At 40.2% G+C, this 23,055-nt stretch overlaps 1 non-coding gene across 1 annotated transcript; it reads left to right on the top strand.

Annotated features, from left to right (window-relative positions):
• The first annotated feature begins 5,779 nt into the window (after window positions 1–5,779).
• Window positions 5,780–5,888, top strand: LOC120107218. Its single transcript, XR_005509118.1, has one exon. It is a non-coding gene; the product is annotated as a small nucleolar RNA R71 (small nucleolar RNA).
• The last annotated feature ends 17,167 nt before the right edge of the window (window positions 5,889–23,055 follow it).

Raw genomic sequence — 23,055 nt, 5'->3', positions numbered from 1 at the left:
ATTTTCGGAATATCTCATGTTGTCTAAAATTGTCAAGAATGGTTCGCATAAAAAGAAGGAGCTATCAATCCCAACTAAATATCCAAAGTACACAAAGGTCCAATACAATGGAGTCAAACCAGCCATTACCACATGTCACTGGGTTCAGCCCGACCAACCCTATTCATGCTTTTTTTTTTTTTTTTTTACCAATGGTGATTACAATAGTCCAACCCCCTTAGGCTCTAGCAAGGTCCATGTAGCGAGTTTTCGGCCAATGACTCCTGATCCAGTTGGCTCAAGGCATTAGGTGAAACACCCCTCGGGCTTAATTACTCGAACCAGACTACGCCATGAGGTTAGACTTGTTATCTCCTCATTTATTTATTTATTTATTTTAATTTTTTTTTCAAATAAAAAGAGGAGGTAAACTGAACCATATAACGTGACTGCATCGTGACTATAGGTCAACCAAGGTCGGAACATAAGGCACTTAGGTGATCTAGCCAGGGTATTCAACCTCTATCTTTATGTGAAAACCAAATCATGAACCTTATAGTACGGACAAGGATACTCGTACTTCTTTTATAGATACGGCTTAATAAAAATGCATTAAACAAATATGAACTCCTGAGGCCTTCCTATAATCATTAAGTACATGTGCAGGGATCTAATAATAGGTCTCTGATCAGTCATAATATGCATGTGTTCCTTGCCGTAATAGTTGCACAAACTCAATATGAAAATACATGTGCATTTGCTTAGAAAAGAATGCAATTTATATATATATATATTTTAAATCAAAATACTTCCCTCCCCCCAACTTAAATATTGCATTGTCCTCAATGTAATAGATACAAGAAAGCTATAATGAAAGACAGTAGAGAAAATAATATTGAAGAGAAGAGGAATACCTTGAGCTGTTGATATCCAGAAAATAAAACCTACAAAACTAGAAAAATAATCCTAACTAATATACACGTACCTTTGCCTTCATGCTCAGTCATAAGAAGGCTCCCCCAAGAAAAAGGAGTCCTCTTCATCTGCAAAATTCTCAAGAAAAGGTTTTAATCTATGTCCATTTACCTTAAAAATTCTACCATCCCGTGGATTCTCAATCTCAACCGCCCCATGTGGAAAAACAGTTTTTATAATGTAAGGACCTGTCCATCTCAATCGCAACTTACCAGGAAACAGATGTAAGTGGAAATCATATAAAAGAACTTTTTGCAAAGGTTCAAAAGATTTTTTTAAAATTGATTTATCATGTAAGATCTTCATTCGTTCTTTACAAATTTTAGCATTGTCATAAGCATCTCTGCGAATCTCATTAAGCTCGTTTAATTGCAATTTTCTAGCTAGACCGGCATCTTGTAAATCAAAATTCAATTTTCTAATTGCCCAATACGATTTATGTTCTATTTCTACGGGCAAATGACACGCTTTTTCGTAGACTAGCCGGTAGGGAGACATGCCAAGATTGGTTTTGTATGCAGTACGATAAGCCCATAATGCATCTGATAGTTTCAAGGACCAATCTTTCCGTGATGGGTTCACCGTTTTCTCTAAAATACGTTTGATCTCTCGATTGGCTAACTCTACCTGGCCACTGGTTTGCGGATGATATGGGGTAGCAATTCTATGGGTGACACGATATTTTTTCAATAAGGTTTCGAAAGGCTTATTACAAAAGTGTTTTCCACCGTCACTAATTATGATTTTAGGCATCCCAAATCGTGAAAAAATATTTTCTTTTAAAAACTTCAGGACAGGTTTGTGATCATTGGTCTTACAAGCAACAGCTTCTACCCATTTGGACACATATTCGACACCGACTAAAATGTACTCATATCCAAAAGATGGTGGGAATGGGCCCATAAAATCGATGCCCCAACAATCGAAAATTTCGATAATAGTAATGGGTTGAAGAGGCATCATTTGCCTCCGAGTTAGACTTCCAATACGTTGACATGGATCACATGTTCTGCAGAACTCGTGGGCATCTTTGAACATAGTAGGCCAATAGAAACCACATTGCAAGACCTTTGCAACAGTTTTCTTAGAGGCAAAGTGTCCACCACAAGCATCAGTATGGCAGAAAGAGAGTACGCTTTGTATATCATGATCCGATATGCATCGTCTAAAGATTTGATCATTGCAATATTTAAACAAATAGGGTTCGTCATAGTAATAATTCTTTACTTCGCGCAAGAAAATTTTTCTATCTGTCGACCCCCAATGCTCCGGCATCCGGCTTGTAACAAAAAAATTTACAATATCTGCATACCATGGTATACTAGAAAGTGCAAACAACTGCTCTTCAGGGAATGAGTCCTTGATGAAAAACTGTGGCACTGAATCATGAAAAACTAATCGTGATAAATGGTCAGCAACCACATTCTCTACTCCTTTTTTATCTTTGATAGTGATATCAAATTCTTGGAGTAAAAGTATCCATCGTATTAAGCGTGGTTTGGCTTCTTTCTTATCCAACAAATATTTTAGTGCCGCATGGTCCGTGAAGATAACAATAGGAGCACCAAGGATATAAGAGCGAAATTTATCTAAGGCAAATACTACTGCAAGCAATTCCTTCTCGGTGGTAGTGTAATTCATTTGAGCATCGTTTAAGGTTTTGCTTGCATAGTAAATGACATATGGCTTATTATCCTTGCGTTGTCCTAGGACAGCTCCTATCGCATAGTCGCTAGCGTCGCACATAATCTCAAAAGGTAATGACCAATCGGGTGGTCGCACAATGGGTGCAGTGCTAAGCATAGACTTCAACTTTTCGAATGCCTCCTGACAAGTTTCAGTCCAATTGAACGGTGTATCTAGGGATAGGAGATTACATAATGGTCGAGATATGACACTAAAGTCCTTGATGAACCTCCTATAAAATCCGGCATGACCCAAAAATGATCTAACATCTCTAACCGTCTTGGGTGCAGGTAGCTTAGCAATTAAATCAGTCTTAGCTCTATCTACTTCCATGCCCTTTGATGAAACAATATGTCCTAAGACAATTCCCTTTGGCACCATGAAGTGGCATTTCTCCTAATTCAGTATCAAATTCTTTTCCATACATCGAGCTAAGACAGCTTGTAAATGTGACAGGCAATCATCAAATGTGTCGCAAAAAACGGAGAAGTCGTCCATGAACACTTCCAAAAATTTCTCGTTCATGTCTTCAAAGATGCTGAGCATGCATCTTTGGAATGTTGCAGGTGCATTACACAACCCGAATGGCATTCGTCGGAAAGCAAATGTGCCAAAAGAACAAGTGAAGGTAGTCTTCTCTTGATCTTATGGTGAAATTTCAATTTGATAATATCCCGAATAGCCATCGAGAAAACAATAGAAATCATGCCCTGCAACCCTCTCCAATACTTGGTCTAGGAAGGGTAGAGGAAAGTGATCCTTTCGTGTGACCAAATTCAGCTTTCGGTAGTCAACACACATGCGCCAACTCGTCGGGACACGAGTTGGAACTAGTTCACCTTGTTCATTTTCTACTACCGTCAAACCCGATTTCTTAGGAACGACTTGAGTAGGGCTTACCCACTTGCTGTCGGAAATTGGGTAAATAATACCCACGTCAAGCAACTTGAGGACTTCTGCCTTAACCACATCTCTCATCGTAGGATTCAACCTTCGTTGCATTTGCCTTGTGGTTTTGGCATTGTCCTCCAAATATATCCGGTGCGTGCAAACTAAGGGGCTAATCCCCTTCAAGTCGGCAATAGACCACCCTAAGGCTCCCTTATGATTTTTTAGAACACCAAGTAATTTTCTTTCTTGGATATGATCAAGTCCAGACGAGATAATTACAGAAAAAGTGTCATTAAGTCCAAGAAAGGCATACTTAAGTTCCTTTGGTAAGGGTTTTAATTCGAGCTTGGGTGCTTGCTCATGGAATGGTACTATTTTCGCCTCTTGAGGCGACAACCTCTCAAATTCTCCTACTTTCGGTCTCCACCCAGTGACCATCTTAATATCCAGATTATCCACAATAGGTATGACCGACAAATCATCATCATTAGTTCCATTAAGACATTGATCAATTAAGCTATCATCGGATGGGTCTTTAATTGCTTTAGCTAACAAATATTCTTCTGCGATGGTTTCAACCCAATCAACCTCCTTACTCTCTTCGAAATCATTGGGTTGTTTGCACACATTAAAAATATTCAGTTCTAGGGTCATGTTACCAAAAGAAAGCTTCATGACGCCATTCCTACAATTAATTAATGCATTAGAAGTCGCAAGGAATGGACGTCCTAAAATGACCGGAATCTGAGATTGTGAGTTCGAAGCCGGATGTGTGTCCAATACAATAAAATCTACAGGAAAGTAGAACTTGTCTACTTGGACTAATACATCCTCGATAATCCCCCTTGGAATTTTAACTGATCTGTCAGCTAATTGCAAAGTGACGGAGGTTGGCTTCAACTCACCTAAACCAAGTTGCTCATAGACAGAATATGGCAACAAATTCACACTCGCCCCTAAATCTAACAATGCTCGCTCTACCCTAAAGTCGCCTATGATGCATGAGATGGTTGGGCAACCTGGATCTTTATATTTAGGGAGAATGTTGTGCTGCAAAATAGCACTCACATTTTCAGTTAAAAATGCCTTCTTCTTAACATTTAATCGGCGTTTGACAGTACACAAGTCCTTCAAAAATTTGGCATATGAGGGTACTTGTTTGATTGCATCAAGAAGAGGTATGTTGATCTTTACTTGTTTAAAAAGTTCAAGAATTTCAGAATTAGGTTCGAGCTTTTGCAACGGCTTTAACCGTTGTGGAAAAGGTGGAGGAAAAGGACATTCAACTTTCTTAGTAGAAGTTGGGACCTCAACTTCTTCTTTGTCCCTTTCATCAACTTTGGGAGCATCAGAATTAGAAGTGACCTGCGGTCTCAATGGGACGGTTTGATCAATGACTTTCCCTTTACGCAAAGTCATGATGCTTTTTGCATGTTCTGTATGCGAACTAGAGGGAGCCGTATTATTACTACCGTGCACTTGTGGGTTAGGTTGGGGTTGAGCTGGAAGCTTACCCTTCTCTTGGGTACTTAGGACGGTAGTCAATATTGACAATTGGTTCCTTATGTCTTCAAAATTTCGAGTATTTTGAGCATTGATATTAGCTTGACCTGGTAGAAAAGTTTGTATGGATTGCAAGGTATCCTCGATATTTGGCTTTTGAGAAGGTGATGGTGCATAAGTAGGATGTGCAGGTGGAGGAGCTGAATGGTGTGACTGTTGAGGATGATCGTTTCTCCACCTAAAGTTTGGATGATTCTTCCAACCAGGGTTATAGGTATTCGAGTATGGATCGTTATAAGGCTTTTGGTAGGAGTTCATAGCATTTGCTTGATCGTGCAAGACTTCTTTGAATGCCGGTATGGTGGGACAATCTGTAGTAGTATGACCCGACATATCGCAGATACCACAACACTCGTTTCTAAGCTCTATAGTCTTGACAGGCTCAACCTTCCTAAGCTCAATTTCTTCTACCTTCCTAGTGAGGGCTGCCATTTTAGCGTGAAGATCATCCTCAGTTCTGAGGTTGTAAAGGCCTCCATGTACAGAGCTAGTAGGCTTAGGCAAAGACTTGTTGTTTCTATCTCCGTTATCCCAAAGTTGGGCAGTCTCAGCAAGGGAATCCAAATACTCCCATGCCTCATCAGGTTGTTTTTCTAAGAATCTATGATTGCACATGGTCTCTACAAACTGTTTCAACTGTGGAGAGAAACCTTCATAAAAGAAGCTAATGGTTCTCCAAGTTTCGAACCCGTGATGAGGGCATGAGAGAAGAAGGTCTTTAAATCTTTCCCAACATTCATAAAATGTTTCATTATCTTTTTGTTGGAAATTGCTGATATGTCTTTTCAAAAAGTTGGTCCTTTGTGTGGGGAAGAACTTTTTTAAAAATTCTCTCTGCATATCTTGCCAATTTCTTATGGATCTAGGTCGCAAAGAGTTTAGCCATGTTTTGGCCTTATCCTTTAGAGAGAAAGGAAACAATGTCAACTTGAGGACATCCTCGGTGACATTTGGCACTCTAAATGTAATGCTCAATTCTTCAAAATCTTTTAAATGAAGATACGGACTTTCGGACTCTAACCCATGAAACTTGGGCAGCAATTGGATTACCCCTGGTTTGATGTCAAAATGTCCTACATTACCAGGAAATATTATGCATGAAGGCTGACTAGTCCTAGCCGGTTGTAGGTATTGTCTTAGAGTCATAACATGGGGTTCTCGTTCTCGATTGTGGTGACTCCCCGCATCTTCATTTAAATCAGCCATCTCACAAGGTGTGAGATACTGCGAAGGAATTTCAGGGGTATGTCCTAAGGGATGATCTAAAGTTGTACGACTTAATCGACCGGTGTCGTCCCTATTCCACTTTAGCATGCAAAATATTTTCCTCTTTTTTTTTCTTTTTCTTATTTTTTAAAAAAATAAAAAAAAATAAAAAATAAATATAAGTACCAACTAAAGTTACCCTAAAACGATATCCTAAAACAAAAATTTTATTCACAATCAAACATGCAACAAAACATTACACCTCAATTTCTAATGTTTTTCTTAAATTTCTAGATAGCTCCTAACTGGTTTGAAGAGGACACCTAAGCCTCCAATCCGGTCTAATGAACCGAGTTGACCAGGTAAGCTCCCAGGTAAGTGGAGGGGTCATGATGCGTTCGCAAAGGTCCCACTTAAAACCCACTTGCCTCGACCAGATGAACTGTCTCCCTTATAGGGACAAAGCTTGCCTAGACATCAACTAAGCCACAGAGCGAAATTGGTGCAACTTTCGGTGGTCTTCGTCCTATTGAGCTTGAATGTCCTTAGGGGCCAACGTCTAGTTGATTTTAGTTAAGCTTAGGATATTTATGCACTGGGGTGATTTTTGGGCTAAGGACGAGTGATGAAATCCCGACCTTATCTTTTTAAATGGGTTCAGCCCTTAGAATATTTTATGCTGATGCCTTATACTATATGCAACAATCAAGAGTTTTTTTTTTTAATGCTTTATGACATGACATTAAATTTCATTGAATAGGTGATCAAGCAAATTAATTATTTTTTTAAAAAAATTTTATGAGTTGACGTTTGAAATTTGAAATTTTAGGTTTTTTTTTCATTTTTTTTTTAGTTTTGAATAATCACCCTTGATCTTTTCTTAAAGTTTTTTTTTTCCTTAAATTTTCAATTAGCAACAAGGGTTAATGAGATATGATAACGATAAAATTCTGATTCTAAAAAAAATAAATGCAAAAAATTTAAAGTAGAAAGCAGCAAGGTTTCGTATTAATCTGATGGTCTTAAAAATGTCAGAATGTCAATCAGACCGTTCAGATTATCTAACAATGTGTCTTGCACTAGCTGACCAAATTTGAGTCAAATCAGACGGCGAATTTCTATGATATCAGAGTTTGATGCAAACTGTGCAGGGAATTAAAAATAGTAGTAAAGATGCAATTTTTTTTTCAAAAGAAAAATACTAACTACTAAGGTAAAAATTAAATCTAAAATTATACTAATAACTCAGCCGTTCCCCGGCAACGGCGCCAAAAACTTGGTGCTTTTGAAAAACTGTTCTCCCAAGTGCAGGAGAATCGCACAAGTAGTATAACTCAGAAGTCCGAGGTCGATTCCTCAGAGAACGATCTATAGATTATTAGCGTATTTTTTTAGATGTAATTTTTAGTTGATCTTCAAAATTTAAAAGCAGATAATAATAGATAATGAAACAACGTTCAAGAATATAGAGAAGGCTAGGGATCTGGATTGTCCCTTGATAATGTTATTTTCAACAATTAAATTTTTGCGATTCTTGATTAAGGATTAATTAGATAGAATAGTTCTAAGCATGGAATATATACTTTGAAAACATAAATTCAACATTCAAGTATTTATCGTGCCGGTTACGTCTACGATAAATCAAAAATCGAAACAACCCATGCATCAATAAATATAAACCGTACAAGATCTATCTAACAAATAAGTATGCAAGAACCAAGAGCATATAATAGATGTAAATTAAAGAAAATAATCGTTCAGAATTTACTTGAAGAAAGCAAACTATCAAGGGTTCTTCCATCACCCTTGACCAAAGGTGTTAGCCTCCCATTACAAAAACACTAGCCTTTCCCTCTCTAGCCTTTCCCTCTCTTATTCTTTTTTTTCTTTTTCTTTTCGGAAACAGGGCATCCCCTGTTTCCCTCTCTCTTCTTCTTTCTTGTTTTCTTCCACTGCAGCAGCCCGGCGCCTCTGTTCTTCTTCAAATCGGAGCCTTCCCCCCCCCCCCCCCGAATGCCCTCCTCTCTTAGCCGAGAGGGAGCTTTATAGATAGTATCCGATCCCCCCTGAGCGTACGCGGTGAAGATGGGCGGACGAAGAGGAATCTCGGACGTTGATCGCGGCTGGGAGGATGCAGAAGAGGGTGGTTGATCACGGGAGAGGCGATCGCGGGATGAGCGGACGAATCGGGAGCTGGACTTGCGTGGGATCGACGCTCGGATCACGGTTGACGCGTTGGGAGAAGCTGTGAATGCGGAAGAGGTGTGGCTGAAGAACGGGATGCTGAGAGCTTGGTACGGGCGGAAGCGGACGTTGGGCTCGGATGTGAGATAAACCGGAGGAGATGCCGCGCTGGGAGGTGACGTTGCTTGATCCGGGAGCTGGGAGGCATGTGAAACGGGCGGAAAAAGGGGCGTTGATCGGGATGCTGGAGATGGAAAGACTCCGCATGGACGCTGTGGAGCGGGAAGCTTGGATGCGGGTGCTCCACGGACGCTTGGGAGGTGATTGCGGTCAAGACGGGAAGGGAGCTGATCACTGGTGCGGATGGAATCAGGATGCTAGGATTGGGTGCGGGAGATCAGATCACATATCTCGGCTCACGGACGACTGGAAGCTTGAGTTGCATTGCGGAAGTTGGGAAGTTGCTTGGGTGCGCGGAAGAAGAGTCATAGACTCTGTTCTGCAGTTGGGAGGATGCATCCTTTTTAGATGAATTTATATAAAATAATGTTAAAAATTATAATAAGTGCTAAGGATAAAATATTAATCATGCAAATGTTAACATCTATTATTTATCATTATTTTGCTAGCATTAGGCTAAGTTAATTGGTACTTAGATCGCACTTTTGTGCTCTCATCAATCATCAAAAAGGGGGAGATTGTGGAGTGATTGATTATACCCCTATTTGATTTTGATGAGCTCAAAGCATTTGAGTATATTTCATGTTGTACCAATGAATTCAATCTAGTATTTCAGGCAAATATATGTGAATTTATCTTTAAGAGCATGGAGCTTTGGTTCAAAGAATTTTGGCTAAGTGTTGAACTCAATTAAGCCAAAGTCTAAATCTCGAGTCGACTCTAAGTGTTTCAGAGGTTCTGGCACAAGCTCGAGTCGACTTCGGTACACTACGAGTCGACTTCGACTGAGAAAAGATAGAAGGACAGAAAGACGAACTTCAGACCCTATCATCGAGTCGACTCTAGAAGGCTTCAAGTCGACTCCGATGATTGCCGAGTCGACTCCCGACGGTTCTGAGTCAACTTCAAGAAGTAACAGACAGAAAGATAGAGAAGTGTTTTCTAGATCCTGTTACTGAGTCGACTTCAGAAGGATGCGAGTCGACTCCAACGTTTGGCGAGTCGACTCCTAAACATGCCAGAGTCGACTCTTAGAGGAAAGCGGACTGAAAGGCAGAAAACCAAACTCAGTGACCCTACGAACGAGTCGACTCCGAGAATTCGGGAGTCGACCCCAAGTTAGCTGAGTCGACTCCAGCAAAGTGCGAGTCGACTCCGAGGCAGCTCAGATCAACAGACAGAGGATCGGTTTTTCGGGCTCTGAGATCCGAGTCGACTACAAGAGGATCCGAGTCGACTCAAGAGAGAAATGCAGAAGAATAGATCTCTAGAATCCTGAGAACGAGCCGTCTCCAAAATGCCGAGTCATCTCCAGATCTTGGCGAGTCGACTCCAGGTTGAACCGAGTCGACTCCAGTGGGACGTCACTTTAATTCAAATCGTGAACAGTGGGCGAGTCGTCTCCAGTAAAGCATGAGTCGACTCCAGCAACAGCCGAGTCGACTCCAGATCGAGCGAGTCGACTCCGACCCCAATGGATACATTGTCAGGAGATGCAGACTGTGCAGAACGGCCACAAATCAATGTCTAACGGCTATTTTTCAAGAACACCGCAGCCTGATGATCTATTCTAGGTTCCTGTTTGAGCCGCACAATTGTCCGGCCTCTACAGGTATCCACACGAGGATATAATCATCTGAGAATAGGTCTTACCGGAGTGCTAGCTCCTTGCAAAGATCTCTCATGACTATCATAATATTGGAAGATAAAAATCTGCAGCATACCTCTTTGAAGAAGAACGCTTTCTTCTTCAACCTTGCTCGCAATGGAGGAAGATGAGGGATGAAGCTTTAAGCGTGGATCTTCCTTGCCTTGCTCCCGTGGATGAAGAGGAAGATGAGGTCCCCTTTCTGCCTTAAGGAAGGAAGAAGAGAGGGAGAGCGGAGACGTGGGGAGGAAGAGGAGAGAATTAATTCATAATGTCTCCCTTGCTGCCCTTTTATAGATTGGGTTTAGGGCTCCTCCTAATCTTATTAGGAGTATGGGACTATAACCTGTTGGGAATTATGTCCTAAATCCAATCAATTGTTGATTGTAAATGTATTGAATCAATTATAAATAACATGGTATTTATTCATCACCAGAACATCTTCACAAACTCCGATGTGATGAAGTCCTTAGGACTGCTTTGTGTAATGAAATATGATTTTGTCACACAGGTCTTTAAATGTTCATGACCGTATGATATACTATTAATAGGACGATAGTATTATCGGGCGTAGGTCATTGTGTATCATATTTGTTCGTTGTCTTCCAAACCAAAGAGTATAGAGATACTAGTATGGTATACAGGTGAATGGTAGTGTACGTTCACTGAACGTGACCAATTGACGGACTCTCTCTTGTCAAGAGTTGTTCCGAGTGGATATGGGTATATATATCCTTTAGACTTGAGATTGCAACCGGTGGCTTGCAAGCAACTCATTGTACTTTGGTGCCGGACTACCTGGATTTCTAATCCAGCGACGAAAGATTTCTGAGTTCAGTCAAGTACTTGTGGTAGTCAATTGCAGATCAAGATGGGATTGACCTCCCTTAGAAATAAGGGTGAATGCCTTGTCTTTTCAATTAAGTAGTACCCTAGCCAGGAAAAGTCAAATCACTATCACTTGACTTATTGAATTGAAACATATTTCCGGATGGATCGTTTCAGGGTAGACAGACTCTGAACCCACCCTGGGCATTTTCTGGTCAAGAGGATGAATTATGCAGTAACCATAGTCCATAGGTTCTAGAATGTTGCTTTGCATCTATTCGGCCTATCCGGTCGTCGGGTCCCATTGCTAGATGGTTACTTCGATTAGTGCAGGAAGTGTTCTTGTACTACCGGCTTAGGTTCGAACCTATGAGATCACACGCTTAGAAGTTTCTGTATTGATCAAATGGCTGATTGACGATTGAGAATCGTCTAGAGGTAAAATAGTCAATGTGATTGACTGATTGCCCTAAGTAATTGTTGCTTGGAGAAGTTAATTGGTGATTGGATCACTGATTAGACTCAATTTGATTGAGTAATAGAGATTGGGCTTGACCAAATTCAAATATGATTTGAAATTGGTAAAACCGTAATTGACACCAAAATTGGTTTGGTGAAAATATCTAATTTGCTCAACCAAATCAGATTTGGCTTGAGTCAAATTGGATTAAAATCAATTATGATCCTAGTATGACTAGGACTTCCTTCCCTATGTGGGACCCACATACTGTATGTGGGACCCACATACTGTATGTGGGACCCACGTCCTGCCTAGGTGGGACCCACATACTGTATGTGGGACCCATGTTCTGCTTAGGTGGGACCCATGTCCTGCTTAGGTGGGGCCCACATACTGTATGTGGGACCCACATCCCGGCCACCTCACCCCTTTGCATGCGTGACACGTGGCGGAGCAAGACACCTCTTTTGCTTGCATGCGTGACATGTGGCGGAGCAGGACACCTCTTTTGCTTGCATGTGTGACATGTGGCGGGCCTGGACACCTCACACTCCTCCTGATGTCATCCATGACCTCATCTGCCTCATGAGGTCATCCATGACATCGCCCTCCAGGCCACCTCACCCTTTGCATGCGTGACACGTGGCGGAGCAGGACACCTCTTTTTCTTGCATGTGTGACATGTGTCCTGGCAGGACACCTCACAGGACACCTCATAGGGACACCTCACCCTCTTCTTGGCCTATAAATAGGCCACCCCTCTTCCTTCTTCTGAACACATGAAGAGCACCAGAGAAAGAGAGTGAGAGGAGAAAGTAGTTCTGAAGGTGAAATCCCAAGAAGGAGTTCTTGAGCTATGAAGGTCCATCTTCTTCCTTCTCCCTTTCAGCCAACCTTCTGCCTCCCTGCGAGCTAGCACTCCCCGGAAAGCTGATCATTCCGGAGCTTCGCGTGGACGAGTCATCGAGGCCGGACGCTTGTGCGGCTGCGAAGCATCCTTGAAGGAACCCCCTTCTAAAGGTAAGAGATCTGATCTCTTTTATGGTTGAGATATGATCTCAATCTTCAAATCACAAGAAGTTGTGATTTATGCATATTTATTTGAATTACACAATCCTCGAGATCTGAGGGCTTTGTGATATTTGGTGTCAAAGCAAAGGATTAGTGGAAACTATCCGATTCCCGGAAACTCTCACGCGTGATCGTGTGACGAAGCGTGGCTCTCCACCCGGGGGCTCATATGATGAGTGCTTTAATAGGCACACACGGGTGTCACCCTATGTATTGGGACTGAGCCCGCGCCACATGCGATGTGCAGTTGAAGACTGTCTTCGACTGGTACCAGAGTTAAAATTGTTAGATGTATGCCCTAGAAGCCAATCTGGCTGACACATTGTTAATTCTAGAGACATAATTTTGTACTTGACTATTTATTATTGAATAAATAAAAGGCATCTTTTCATTCATATTATTTATGTGTCTATGAATCGTCCAAGAAATTAATAAGATGATGATGCATATTCTCAAGAGTTGAGAATTTGAGCCATGTATCATTAGTGATTAATTTCTAAATGCTCCTGATCAATAGATCATCACGAGGACGGTGATCGATCCGATCAGTGCACAGATCACTTTCCTTCTGGATGGACGAGACTTGAGTCCACAGTGTAGGGACACTGAAGTGATAGTGCAGGTGCTTGTTAGAGAACAAGGGTACTGAGCGTGACCAAGACAAGAAGTCACTTGGATGTCTATCCACTCGTCAGTGACTTGCTTGATGTTGCAGTAGTATGACTGGTCCTTTGACCTGCGGTGCTTCGGCTACTCACAGTGAGGTTATTGTAGTTTGACTACACGTATACATGGTCTCTAGTCATATGGGTCCTTGTAGTGTAGATTGGCTGCAGTAAGTTCACTGTAGGAGTAGGGTATGCACTTACATGGAATCTATCGACCTTGATAGAAGAGGAGTGATCCTATGTGATTTGTTAGACTGAGTTCTAAGACCTTGGCCAGGGCAGTAATATAAAGTGGAGAAAGAGTTTTCCACTATCAAACTCGAGTCAAATAAATCTTGACATATAACAGACGAAGAGGTTTGACGAGTTATCCATGATCTCCGTCCTGTAGGGATCCACGATAGAAGGACTGTATCACATGATAACTGCACCTAGAGGTTCATCATTCTATTCTGCTGGGTAGCCACTACATGCTGCTAGGTGTCACTGGTGGATGGTGGGACTCATAGGGATTATTTCGATGATCGATAAGCCCTAATGAGTAGAGTTGGAATCGTTCCGACCTATTGAAAGGAGTTTTCAATGATATTGTGATGGAGATCACAATATATCTCACTACCAGTCAGAGTAGAACCTATGGGGTCACACACACTAGAGGCATTGACCGATCCGATGGTTGAATCGTGATTAGGAATCACAAGTAATCAATTCGATTGATAATAAGCTGAAGAAGGAACAAAGAGAATTAATTAATTGGACTTAAAACAAGAGTCCTACTTGGAGTAGGATTCCTAGAGTCCTAATTGGATTAGGACTAGGAATCCTACTTGGACTGAGATTCCTACTTGGACTGGGATTCCTACTTGAACTGGAAATCCTATTTGGAGTAGGACTGGGATTCCTACTTGGAGTAGGATTCCTACAATCCTAATTAGATTAGGAGTTTTGAATTAAATTTGGATTCCTACTTGGAGTAGGATTCCTAGAGTCCTAATCGGATTAGGACTTCGAATTCAAATTAGAGTCCTAATTGGATTAGGGCTAGAATTAAACAAGTCCTAATTGGATTAGGATTTCTTAAGTCCTAATTAATTATTAATCTAATGAATCAACATGACTCCTAATTGGATTAGGATTGAAGAGTTCAATTGAGTCATGGTTCATTCAAGTTCTAATTAGATTAGGACTAGCATAGATTGAACCCAATTGATTCATGATTTGGACTAAACCAAATAGGAGCCCTAGATGCCTTTATAAGGCTTTGAAAGGAGGTGCCCTAATGAAAAGTGAAGCCCTCCTCCTCTCCATCACGTGGCCACCCTCCTCTCCTCTCTTTTCAGCCACCAACAACAAAGGGAAGAAAAGGATCTTGGTGGCCTCCTTCTTCCTCCACCGTTTGGTTCCAACACAAGGAAGAAAAAGAAGGCTGCAGGGCTTCGTTCCTCTTCTTCTCTTCATCCTTCTTCTTCCTCCTCCCAAGCACAATCAAGGATTGATTGAAAGGGAGGATATCAGCCATCAAAGTTATCTCTGCAAGGGAGCTAGCACCCCAGGAAGATAGAAAGCTTGGATCGGTTTTCTGCTTCATGTGGATACCCGTAGAGGCCGGGCACTTGAACGGCTTCAAGCGAACCTTCATCCTAAACCACGATCATCAGTTTGCGGTGATCATCTACCTGCATAAAGGTGAAGATCTGATCTTCTAATATTATTTAAAAGTTTTTAATCCTTATCTATCTACGAACGGTTTTTAAACAACGTTCATGCGATGAACGGTTGATCCCGCACATACCTCTTCCGCTGCATCTGAATTTTTTAAATTTCAGCGGCATGATCGGGGTTTTCTAATAGTGGTATCAGAGCCTAGGCTTCGTAGATTAAGGTAAGGATTAATTATTAGTGGGCTTATTAGATCTGAAAATTGAAAGATTATGCATGCTGAAAATTTTCTGCATGCAGATTTTTTCTAGGGTGCTGATTTTTGCATGCTGATTTTTATATGATAAGATGATGATTCTAATTGCATTGTTAATGGGATTACAAAGTTTAGAATCATGATTAGCATGATCAGCAACCTATGTCATAAGATAATCAATTAGTTTTCAGATCTGAAAATTATAATTGCTGCATGTGGTGATGATCATAGGATTCAAACCCTTTTGGTATCGAATGTAATGACCTGCGATGTGATATGTAATGTCATGTAATTTTTCAGATGCTTGCATGCATCTTATTTAATGTTTTGAGAGGCCTACGTGCCTCCTAAAAGGGAGATGTAATTTATTTTTGTTTTTATTTTATATCTGGTTGTATTTCTGTGATGTGATGTACGTCAACGATCAAGTCGAAGATGATGCATGAGATGAGCAGGGGTCTAAGTGGTTGATGGCGATTGGATCAAGAGTTGGTCAAGGATCGAATCAAGGAGGCTTGGAACCAATTCAAGAGTTGAAGACCAATTGATTGATTGACGTGCATGTGCTTGTAATACGACCTAATTAGAATCCATGATCATCACCCATTTAAAGTTTAGCTTTAATTATTGCTGCGATTATAACTGCCTGTAATGTGCCGTTTGCATGTGATGTGAATGAGAGTCGGGTAGATAGGTTTACATGTGATGTAGCAAACCCAATTGAGACCTTAATTAAAACCTCCTCAATCAAGTCGAGAGTGAACCAACATGAGCAAGTCATATTAGATTAATTGATCTAATTGGTGTCTAGGAAAGCATGAAAGGTGGTTACTTAATTAGGACCTTACTCTCTGAGTAAGGGGAGCCTCCCACCTGCTTACCTGGCCAATTGTTCGATTACCTCTTATGAAGAGCTCAAGTTGCAAACACTAAGACCTGATTAACCAATATTAAGTCAATAGGTCTTCCACTGTAGTAGAGCTGCTAAGGTCTTTCTGATGTTGATTTGTCTCGGCTGGACACAGTGGGCAAGTTGCATCGGGGGGCTGGACCTCTCTATAGACATGAGATGTTGTAGGGTAAAGGTGGGGTTGGGCACCAATAACTGTTAGGTGAGGACCCAATGACGACTTTATTCCTACGGTTATATGGTGGGTCTGACTTAACTAAGAAATGGGACCAATAACTGTTAGGTGAGGTTTTCATGGCTTAGAGACCAAGTTACACTGCAACATGCTTGAGAAGCATTGTACAAGAGTTGTACATTCATCAATCTATGTGTCACCAATAACTGTTAGGTGAGGCGGCATGTAAATCGGTGGGACCGCAGTACCCACTAGAAACCCTAGTCGTGTGGGATTTCCGTTTTCCTACCAGGGGAGTGTGAGGAATTTGAGAAAATAGTGGGAGTTACATTTGTTCTAAAAGACCTTAGAACAGATTAGGATCAAGTACAAAAGTCTAACTAGAATCTTTACTCTCTGAGAATTATAAAGTCAGCTTCTAGACTCTTAACTCATATCCTATAGAACAACCGTTTGACCAAACCCAATTATAAAGATTGGCTCAGCAAATTTCAAAAATAGTTTTGAATTGTGAGAAATTCGGGTATGTGCTAGACCATGGAATTCCCGTGTTACCAATCTGTCTGATCACTGATCAGCGTAAGACGCATGCTAAAGTGGACGAACAATGACAATGAGGTTAGGTGCTGCACAATGGCATCCATGTCCAATGAATTACAATGCCAGCATGAGAACATGAAGACTGCCAGGGACATATTAAATCACCTGCAAGAGTTGTATGGTGATCAGAGTCACGCAGCTCGGTTTGAAGTGTCCAAGAGGCTCTTCAAAGCCAAGATGCACGATGGACAGTCTGTCCATGATCATGGTTTGACCATGATAAAGAACTTAGAGAAGCTTGAGAAGCTTGGCATGACCATGCACAAGGAATTGCAAACAGATTTGATCCCGCAATCCCTTCCAGCTTCATATGAATAGTTTATAGTAAACTACCATATGAACAAGGTTGTATGCACTAAAATAGAATTATTAAATAAATTGGTAACTACCTTAGGGACCTTGAAGAAGTTCAAGGGGCATCGTTTTCGCTGTCAAGTTGGTTTCTACTTTCAAGAGAGAGTCTATTTGGAAGAAGAAGAAGCCTGCGAAGAAGCAGAAGACTAAGAAAACATCAAGTAAGGAAGTTCCAAGAAAAAGGCCAATTGCAAGGAAAAGTGTTTCCATTGCATCATGGACGGCCATTGGAAGAGGAACTGTCCTACATACATGGGAAGCATAAAGAACATGAAGGGGGACAGACCTTCAGAAGGTTTGTCAGATATGCTCAGGATACTTAGGGACTGTTACCTATTGCTAGCAGAAATTTGATTTCTGTATTTTATTTAGCACAAAAAGATTTTTATTTATTTAAAAATTAAATTGATTCAACATGGTTTTAAGATTGACAGTCTCTATCACATACATATGGATGTATCTGTGAATATATCTGAGCAAACAGTGAATACCATAGAATCTAATAGATCCAAAAATGAGATAAATCTAAAGTATTTATGGCACCTCAGGCTTGGCCATATAGGAGAAGACAGAATAAACAAATTGGAGAAACATGAGCTTTTGGGCTCATTGACTTCCGAGTCATATTTGATTTGTGAATTCTGCCTTCAAGGAAAGATGGCCAAGTTATCCTTTGTAGGACACAGGGAGGTCCACTGAAATACTTATCCTAGTACACACTGATGTGTGTGGCCCATTCGATGTGCAGGCTAGGGGTTATAATTTTTTACTTCATTTACCAATGATTACTCACGGTATGGATATGTGTATGAGACACAAATATGAAACTTTTGAAAGGTTCAAAAAGCTTAGATATGAAGTAGAAAAATAAGCACAAAAACTCATTAAGGTTCTTCGATCAGATCGAGAAAGTGAATACCTTAATGTAGAGTTCCGTGATTATCTCAAGGAGAATGGCATAGTTTCATAATGGACTCCTCCTGGTACACCTCAGCTCAATGGAGTGTCAGAAAGGAGGAATCGGACTCTATTGATATGGTCCAGTCCATGATGAGCTTCACTGATTTATCCTTGTTTCTTTAGATAGATGCCCTATTTTCAGCTATTTACTTGTTGAATAGAGTTCCCTCTAAATCCCTTCCTACCACACCGTATGAGATATAGCATGGTAAGAAACCAAGTCTTGGTCATCTCAAGATTTGGGGATGTCCGGCCCACGTCAAGAGACTACAGGCGGACAAGCTAGAGGCTAGGACCATAAGTGCTCGTTTTATATGATATCCTAAAGAGTCATTAGGATACAATTTTTCCATCTCAGAGGATCACAATGTGTTTGTGAGCCGTCATGCCATCTTCTTGGAAAAATAGTTTATCCTTGATAGAGGCAGTGGGAGGAAAATTGAGCTTGAAGAGAAAGTCTCTGAAAAGCAACGAGTCATGGATCCTATCAAACCCATTCATACAGAGCCAGTACACGATGTCCCTCGACCACCTCGTAGATATAGTAGGGTCTCCCATCCTCCCGATAGATACTTAGGTATACTAGAAGAGGATACCAAGAAAATGTTCCTAGTGGGAGATAGGGATCACATACAGGATCCCAAAACCTACAACGAGGCGATATCTGATGTCGATTCCGAGAAATGGTTGGAAGCAATGAAGTCAGAGTTAGACTCCATGCATTCCAACCAAGTCTGGACCTGAGTAGACCTACCAGAAGGTATTGTACCTATTGGATGCAAATAGATCTACAAAAGGAAGATAGGTTCGGATGGAGAGGTAGAGACCTATAAGGCAAGGCTTGTGGCGAAAGGGTATAGTCAGCGCGAAGGCATTGACTATCAGGAGACCTTTTCACCTGTAGCCATGCTAAAATCCATCCGAACATTGCTTGCCATTGCAGCATTTCATGATTATGAAATCTGGCAGATGGATGTGAAAACTGCTTTCCTGAATGGATATCTTGATGAAGATATCTATATGGAACAGCCTTTGGGGTTCACTTTCAGTGATGGAGATCACAAGGTCTGCAAGCTGCAAAGGTCCATCTATGGACTAAAGCAAGCATCTCGGAGTTGGAACACTCGTTTCGATGACGCAATCAAAATGTTTGATTTCATCAAAAACGAAGAGGAATCGTGTGTTTACAAAAAGGTTAGTGGGAGCGCTGTCGTATTTCTCGTACTGTACGTGGACGACATCCTACTAATAGGGAATGATATTTCCATGCTAACCTCGGTCAAGGTCTGGTTGTCAAAAGAATTCTCTATGAAAGACCTTGGGGAAGCATCCTATATTTTGGGAATAAAGGTCTATAGAGATAGATCTAAAAGGATGCTTGGCCTATCACAGAAGATGTACATAGAGGAAGTGCTGAAAAGGTTCAGCATGGAAAACTCTAAAAGGGGTCTCTTACCCCTAAGGCATGGAATTAATCTCTCCAAGAAGATGTGACCCAACACATCTGAAAAGATTCAACGCATGAGCAAGATCCCCTATGATCAGCAATAGGGAGCCTCATGTATACCATGCTATGTACATGACTTGATATAGTACATGCTATGAATGTCATGAAAGAGTAGATGCCCTACAAGCTAATCGCAATATGTATTGCGAAGGGTTTTTCTTTTGATTTGTCCAAATCATGTACATGACATTTAAATATGAATAAAGGCATTATGTTTTATCATATGCTGTTGATTATATTTATGATAAACTCCTTAGATTAGGGCAATGGTTTTAAGACTATGATGAGATCATACTAGTGAGACTTAAAATCCTAAAATCCTAATCTTAAATATTTCTAGTCATTGGTACATTGAGTCGGGGATCAATGATTACCGGAAAGACTGGCATATCTTATGTATGCTCGATGCAGAGGATGATTGATCTCACAATCATTTGTGTGGAGACACTAATACAAAGATGTGGGTGCTCATTAGAAAAATGAGTTCACTGAATTGACCTACAAAGAGAAATCTTATGAAGTCTTACTTACATGTCAAAAGATGATTCTCTTAGTGGGAGTTGTGCAACTGATCCTTTGACCTGAGATCACCATTGGAGGGCGGACACTTGGACGCCTCGTAGAGATTGTATATTTTGGATTAGCGTTTGAGGTATTCTACTAATTCTGCATTTATTTTATATCATTAGATTGTAATCATTAAGGTGATCTAGGCTTAAAAAGGGTTTCATGCATAGGGACTTTATTAAGAAATTTTAAAATTCCTAGCTTCCGCTGCTCATTATAACATGCTAAAACCCTTCAGTGGTATCAGAGTCGTCCTTAATTGGTTCAGTCAAATAATTATGCATGATGTATGATTATTAATTTACTATGAGATAGTAATGTCATATGCTTAGAGAAATGCTGAAATGTATGATCATATATGATATTATATGTAATAAAATGTCATGATATGAAATTTTTCATTTGAAGATATGTTGAAGCATGTTGATTAATTGCTTATGATTTATACATGCTATGAGATAGCCATGATGCATGATAGCTTATTTTAAACATGTTAAATATATGTTGCAATTAAAGAATGTGCTAGAGACTAGTAAGCCCTCAATAAAAATTATATTAAGTCATAGTGTTGAAAAACTTTGGGCTAACCAATTCTAGAACAATTAATCTAATTGGTGTCTAAGGAAAGCACTAAAGGTGGTTCTCTAATTAGGACCTTACTCTCTGAGTAAGGGGAGCCTCCCACCTGCTTACCTGGCCAATTATTTGATTGCCTATTATGGATAAGCTTAATATTGATATAACACTATTGATAGCCTTCCTTCATGCCTCGACATTATTATGTCAAGATCCATGCTAGTTTGTTGTGCTAACACAAGGCTTGCTATGGGGACTGATTTTATATTGTCTTGGTGCATTAAGTTGCTTATGGCATATTTTAATATATTGCTTTGTTGTGCAACCACAAGGGCAATATTATTCAAATATGACTATATAGAAATGAAGGATTTGACTTAACTAAAACATTATTGTTTGTTGTGCTAACACAAGGCAATAAGTGTTTTAAGAGGACAAGATAAAGTTGAGAATTGCATGAGATGCAATTGGAAAGAGTTTCCTACCTTTGAACTCATAAAGGTTTGTTGTGTAACCACAAGGCCTTTTATGATGAATTAGGATCTCAACCCTACTAAGAAAAATTATATTTTCACGTTTATCATAGGAGAGGGCTATGATATTCGATAAAAATAGTAGGAGACAAATTAGATTAAAGTCCTTATCTAGTTGCAAACATGTCATCATGATTGGTCTGCTTATGTTAGTTTTGTTCTTGCATATATAGAATTATTAAATGGCTTTTTCACTTTCACTAAGAGGCATCTTAGATGCCAACAAGTTGACCGGTCCAAACTATGTGGACTGGCTGAGGAATTTAAAGATAGTACTCACTCAGGAGAAAATTTCCTATATACTTGAAACCCCTGATCTTCGAGATCTAGGGGATGATGCTACAGAAGAGGAGGTTGCCACACATAAGATGTGGAAAAATGACAGTTTGACTGTCAAATGTATCATACTTGCCTCTATGAGCAATGAATTACAGAGGCAATATGAAAGCATGGACACTCAATCCATACTTCTCAATTTAAAAGAGTTGTATTGAGAACAAAGCAGGACTGCTAGGTATGAGATATCTAAGCAGTTGTTTCGTGCTAGAATGAATGAAGGAACTCCAGTGCAAAACCATGTTCTTATGGTTATAGACTTAATCACCAGATTAAGTCAATTAGGTTTTGCTATGGATAGTGAGCTCAGTCAGGATTTGATCCTGCAATCACTGCCTGATTCATTCTCTCAGTTTGTTGTGAACTTTCACATGAACAAGCTGAACACCTCCCTGCCCGAGCTGTTAAATATGCTCAAAACAGCTGAAGGCCATATTAAGAAGGATAAAGGTCCACTCCTTCTTATAGATAGCACCTCTAAGGGGAAATCGGGAAATAAGGGTTCTAAGAAAAGATTGAACCCTAAGAGTAGCATCAAAAAGAAAAAAGGAAAGAAAAACTCCGGATCAAGTACCTGTTTTCATTGCGGCAAAGCTGGCCACTGGAAAAGGAATTGCAAGAGTTTTCTTGCAAGTATGAAGACCGATGCAAAAGTTGCATCGAAAGGTATGTTTATGTTACATGCCAACTTGTCATTAAGTTCTTCAAATTCAAATTCATGGGTATTGGATACCGGCTGTGGTTTTCACATTTGCAAATCTTTGCATAGACTACAGAAAATTAAAATTTTGAAGAAAGGTGACTTCGAGCTATATGGCGCTGGAGGAGAGTCCATCCAGGCTGAAGCTGTTGGAACCTACAACTTGGAGTTGCCTTCGGGAGAGCTCCTACAATTAGAAGATTGTTATTATATGCCCAAAATTATTAGAAATATAATTTCCATTCCTTTGTTGTTAAAGAAAGGCTTTGAAATTAATGGAAAGGGCAATGGTTGCTCTATTTATTTTTCTAATAAACATCTTTGCAATGGCATTATGGAAAATGGTCTTCTTGTTTTATTACTTAATGACAATGTCTTTCATATTAATAAAAGCAATAAAAGAAAGAGAGAGAAAGTGAATAATACCCTCCTTTGGCATTGCCGACTTGGTCACATAAGTGAATCAAGAATCAACAAGTTATACAAAGAAAAGTTCTTTGATCCTTATGATTATGAATCATTAGAAACTTGTGAATCTTGTCTTATGGAAAAAATGACCAAATCTCCATTCACTGGACATGGA

Source organism: Phoenix dactylifera, unplaced genomic scaffold, assembly GCF_009389715.1.
Source record: "Phoenix dactylifera cultivar Barhee BC4 unplaced genomic scaffold, palm_55x_up_171113_PBpolish2nd_filt_p 000798F, whole genome shotgun sequence".
In the NCBI taxonomy this organism is placed as follows: domain Eukaryota; kingdom Viridiplantae; phylum Streptophyta; class Magnoliopsida; order Arecales; family Arecaceae; genus Phoenix; species Phoenix dactylifera.
Note: the sequence above shows the minus strand (reverse complement) of the source record. Positions and strands in the feature narration are given on the sequence as shown.